The sequence below is a fragment of the Hemitrygon akajei genome, chromosome 23 (assembly GCF_048418815.1).
Source record: "Hemitrygon akajei chromosome 23, sHemAka1.3, whole genome shotgun sequence".
In the NCBI taxonomy this organism is placed as follows: Eukaryota; Metazoa; Chordata; class Chondrichthyes; order Myliobatiformes; family Dasyatidae; genus Hemitrygon; species Hemitrygon akajei.
The window spans coordinates 53732045-53738044 of record NC_133146.1 but is presented as its reverse complement, the minus strand read 5'-3'; positions in this window follow the sequence as shown (position 1 = coordinate 53738044).

The window sequence follows — 6000 nt, the reverse complement described above, 5'->3', positions numbered from 1 at the left end:
ATCGCAAAATCGCTATTATTTCGGGTCTGATACCCAGGACATGAGAGAGATACACAGCATGTCAGTAATGAGAGAGAGACAACGCCGGGATACGCAAAGGTGGAACGTCTCCTATTGACAAAGAGAGAGACTACTGCTATTGTCTCTTGGAGAAGGAATTGTGTATTGAGTACTGTTCTATTCATTGAAACCCCTCAGGGGGCAACCAGAGTGGTCTGGTTGATGTGTTGCATCATCCCAGCCTGATTGACATCTGAGACCCCGTGAGTGGGGATAAAAGTAGGGTCTGGGGAACACCCCTCAGACGCACCAGGAGAGACGCTACGAGACCGGTGGGGGCTTGTGTGTGTGTCCACCCTGGCCTGGGTGACGAGTCCACCATGGAACGGTCTAGCTAAAGGACGGAGACGGATCAAGATCATAAAAGGAAAGTCGGCAAGTTAATAGCTGTTATTCTCTCTCTCTTTCTCTCTCTCCAACAATTGCAACACCGCGAACAACAACTACTGCAGCCTGCATGAACTGAACTGAACTTTATATTTCCATCGGACAATTCATTATCCCCTAGACAACGATAGAGCTTATTTCTTATTGATTATTATTATACCCGCACTTTTAGGTTTAGTATTGATGACGTATGTTATCTGTATATTTGCATTGATATTATTTTTGTGTATTTTTACTAATAAATACTGTTAAAAATAGTATCATCAGACTTCAACGGATACTCCTATCTTTGCTGGTAAGACACCCAGTTACGGGGTTCGTAACAATACAGTGCTTTCAGTGATTGCCCTCCCCAAATCATAATTTTCATTGTAATATTCAAGATGATTGTTAGTACCTTCAAATTCTTCGTAGTTCCTAACTTGTTAAAGTAGTGAAATCGTTTCATTTCCACTCTTGGCCATTTCTAGCATCCCTAACTTGAATGCTTGAAACCACAGTAAGCAAAACAATTCTAAGTTGTCTTACTGCTTATGTCTCACCAGTTATCAGTGACAAAAATCACTTTTTTCTGAACACAAACACATGAAACTGACACTATTTAAAAACTGTTCGCTCTAAAGCATGAGATAGTGTTTAATAGCCACACGAGTTCATACAACAGCTGCTGATTAGAAATCGATTGGCAGCAGTATCTAGTCCCAATTAAGCAGCATAGTGTCCCAAATAAATTAGGGGAATCCTGGCTATTTTCTGGATTAGTTTTTGCTCTTTAAAAGTTTTCCCAAATAAGCAGTTGTTCTGATTAACTGGCAGCTAAATTAACCACAATCCAAAGTACACAATTTCAAAAGAAGTAAAGCTTCTTTGTGGTGGCGTGTTGGGGAGGAAGCATTAAGAAGAGGGACGCCTCACGTCTTAATAAGCTGGTAAGGAAGGCGGGCTCTGTCATGGGCAAAGTACTGGAGTGTTTAACATCGGTAGCTGAGCGAAGGGCGCTGAGTAGGCTACGGTCAATTATGGATAACTCTGAACATCCTCTACATAGCACCATCCAGAGACAGAGAAGCAGTTTCAGCGACAGGTTACTATCGATGCAATGCTCCTCAGACAGGATGAAGAGGTCAATACTCCCCAATGCCATTAGGCTTTACAATTCTACCGCCAGGACTTAAGAACTTTTTAAAAGCTATTATTAATGCTTTTTGAGATAGTGATTTAGATGCTTATCATATTTTTTACTGAGTTAAGTATTGTATGTAATTAGTTTTGCTACAACAAGTGTATGGGACATTGGAAAAAAAAGTTGAATTTCCCCATGGGGATGAATAAAGTATCTATCTATCTATCTATCTATCTATCTAATACAGCGTAAACACTGACCCCACATACACTTAATTAGAAACAAAAGCTAAACATTAAAAATAGTAAAACAAACGTAATGATCTTAACTTTCCCCCTCTGAAATGTGATTATCTTATCTGGCAGAACTTAGTTTTGGACAATTGTCTGCAATTCCGAGGAAATGAAATAGATTTTTGAAGATTAAATGTCAGCATTCTGGGAATTCCAATGCATGGAAAGAATGGATCTAATGTCAGATAAAGAGAAAATGACATAACATTAAATCTTCCTTCGGCAATGTATTGGGATTAAGGATGATATATTCCCAGTCCAGTTATACTGATTCAGAGTTGAATATCGAGGCCTATGCAAGATCCACAGAATTTTCCATGAAAGGGACAGGAGGTGACTGCAGGGTGTGCATTGTTTGATGTTTATGTAGCTTTCCTGTGTGTACCCAATGTAGATACCTGAGATTCTCAATGCTGATTCTCCATGCTGAGTGGCAATTGGCTCAGCTTTCTCGGGAATTAGGGGGATGTTCTATTTTTTTTCCAAGGAGTTCTTCAGCACATCCTTGAATCTTTTTGTTCAACATTCAAAGTAAATCTATCATCCAAGTACATGTATGTCACCATATAGAACCGGGAGATTCATTTTCTTGTGGGATTACTGAATAAATCCTTAATGGAATAATAATCCTAATAGAATCAATGGAAAACTGCATCAACTTAAGTGCTCAACTTGTTTTCAAAAGACACAAACTGTGCAAATATAAAAAGAAAGAAATAATAATAATAAATATAAGCAACAAATATTGAGAACTTGAGATGAAAAGTCCTTTGAAAGTGAGCCACAGGTTGTGGGAATGTTAAATGATGGGGCAAGTGAAGTTATCCCCTTTGATTCAAGAGCCTTATGGTTGAAGGGTAATAATTGCTCCTGAACCTGGTGGTGTGAGTCCTGTACCTGTTTCCTGATGGCAGCAGCGAGAACAGAGCAGATCCTGGGCGGTGGGGGTCCTTGATGATGGATGCTGCTTTCCTGCGACAACATTTCGTGTAGATGTACTCAGTTCTAGAGAGGCCCTTGTCTGTGATAGACTGGACCATATCCATTACCTTTTGTAGGATTTTTTGTTCGAGGGCATTGGTGTTTCCATACCAGGCTGTAATGCAGTCAGTCAATAAACTCTCCATTATGCATCTATAGATGTTTATCAAAGTTTTAGATGTCATGCCGAATCTTTGCATCCATCACAGTAATCCCTTCTCATTACAGAGCTCAAAGTTTGTTGCACCAGTCTGGTGCTGAACAATGTAAAATTACTAAATAACTATAACTGCAAAATAAAAACGGGCTACTGAAGGAACTCAGTGGGTCAGACAGCATCTGCTTGACAGTTGGCATTTTAGATTAACTGAGACGGTAAAGAGGTGTTGGCCAGTATAAAGAGATGAGGGGGATGCAACAGCAGACAAGCAATGGGTGAATCCAGATGAGGATTGAACAGAACCACACTGACACCAAATTACACAGACAAAATAGCTTGAGCCTGTCACATGGCTTCCTTCCATCAGAGAATGTTCCCCTTTTCTACCATCTGCCTTATATCCCATCTTCACTGCTACCTACACCAACTTGTTTCACCCTTTCTCGAGTTCAATGAAGCGTCCCTTATATGAGACATTTGACTGTTTCTTTTTCCACAAATTCTGCTTTATCTGTTTTTTTCCCCATCGTTTTCCAATTCTTTGTTTTATAACTTGTCAACTCAGTCTTTCCTATTCTGCTTGTATAGTCTGATCTCCTCGACAGGTCCCACAACTGTACCACTAACAACTCATTGCACAGACCAAGATATTTAAAATGCTATTAAAATACACCCCTCCCTTTTCTGCCTATTCTCTTATTTCTACACACCTCTCCCCCCCCCCCCCCCACCTTCTCTCTCATTGACAAATAACATACTTCTCTCTTTCCCAGTTCTGATGAAGGATTGCAGACCGGAAGCATTAACTGTTTCTCTGACCATAGTTGCTGTCTGACCTGCTGAGTTCTTCCAGTATTTCCTTTTTCTTTACATAACATTGTACCCACTGCCCAGGAGGGCCACCTCGAATAAACTGAACAACGTTCTCACCTCATAAGCCTATCAAAATCTGCAGTCTCCAGTTATTGTCAGTTCAATTACTGCTGGAACCTATTGCGCTTGTGCAAAATGATCATTTCTGTTACATTCATTAAGGTGATTTACGGTTTTAGATAAACTAGGTTAAAGGAATGAGTGCTTACGTATTTACTGGATAATACATATTAGTTTTTTGCAACAAGGTAAATCTGAGTCTGTGAGCTGGTGTGAAACACTCAGATGTTGTATCCTGATTCAATAAGACTGATCATTCCAAATGATTACTTTTATGACTTAAGTGCTCACCAGAAGAGTTTTATCTTTATTTAAACAAGTTAGACGGATTCGAAGAGTACACAACACAGTCAAGCTGATAGTAAATTGCAGATTAGAATGGGAACAATGTCATATTGAATTCATTAAAAACATGCATGTTTATAAAAGCTAATAAAAGTACAATTTAATAATACACTGCTCTGTGCACAAAAGGTCATCTTCTATGTAAAGAGAGTAACAACTTCCTTTACACAGGAGCATTTTACTAACAATGCCCTCTCCTCTGAACAGACACTGCTGAGGATTTGAGTTGTCCAAATATTGCTTCTGCTTCTGATCCACACAGAGCTTTCTGTTTATACAAAAGACAATTTTTCAGCCTTCCTATCTACCCCTGTGAGGATTATATCCCCCTCTCACAGCTACTCCTACAACACCTACCGTCTTCCAAATGTTTCAGCCACAGAGCAGCTAGTGTGACGCTATTGCTGTTCCATAGTCTGGAGTTCGATTCCGGCACTGTTCTGTAAGGAGTCTCTGTACATCCTCCCTGTGGAATGTGTGCATCTTCACTGGGTGCTCTGGTTTCCGCCCACAGTCCGAAGATAGGTTAAATGGTCACTGGAAATGGTTGTGTGTTTTTGGTTAGAGTTAATCAGGGCTCTGGAGTTGCTGAGGTGGTGTAGCTCAAAGGGCTGGAAGGTCCTATTCTGCACTATATCAATAAATAAAATAAGAAAATCTAATGCTAGCTGTCATCCTTGGGAAAGATGAGGGTAAAGTGTGAACAACTGACCCTAATGAGCAACAGGCTCAAAATGCTGGAGGAACTCAGCAGGTCAGGCAGCGTCTATGGAAATGAATAACCAGTCAATGTTTTTAGCCAAGACCTTTCTTCAGGATGAGGTTGAGGATATTTAGGTCCTTCTGAATTTAATGACAGCATTGTAGCGGTGTGCTACACACAGCGCTGAAATAACGACATGGAGTCGGTGAACTGCAGTTACAAAAGATTTTATTCAAACTTCGCGGCCTTGCTTTAAAGCCTTCCTGATCCCGCCCTCCCCGGGCGCGGATACTGTAGGGGGCACGTATTCACAGTCCTGTGCATGGATGCTATAGGGGGCACGTATTCACAGTCCTGTCCCGCGCGCAGATGCTGTAGGGGGCACGTATTCGTAGTCCTGTCCCGTGGGCTTTTCCCCTTGCTGATGAAGCAGACTTGGCGCCCGTTTGGGACTGGCCTTTATGCCGGCGTGCTGGCTATTTGTGAGCCGGTGTGAGTGCGCTAGGAAGTGGGTCGCCACATAACCCCCCCCCCCCCCCGAACTGGCGATACACCCCCCAATGTCCACAGTCTGGGCCGGACCCTGTTTGGGAGGCCGGCCTCTGCGCCGCGGTGCCGGAAACTCGACCGGTTGCGCCACGTCCACGTGGGCCCGTTTGAGTCGGTCCACCATGAAAACCTCCTCTCTTCTCCCCAACGTCCAGCACAAACGTGGACCCGTTGTTTCTGATCACCGTAAACGGCCCCTCGTAGGGCCGCTGTAGCGGTGCTCGATGGCCGCCCCTTCGTACAAACACAAACTTACAGTTCTGCAGGTCTTTGGGTACGCAGGTCGGGTTCTGCCCATGCTGCGAAGTGGGTATGGGGGCCAGGTTGCCGAGCCTCTCGCGTAGTCTGCCCAGGATTGCTACAGGTTCTTCCTCGTGCCCCCTTGGGGCTGGTATGAACTCCCCGGGGACGACCAGGGGTGCGCCGTACACCAACTCGGCCGACGAAGCGTGCAGATCTTCTTTGG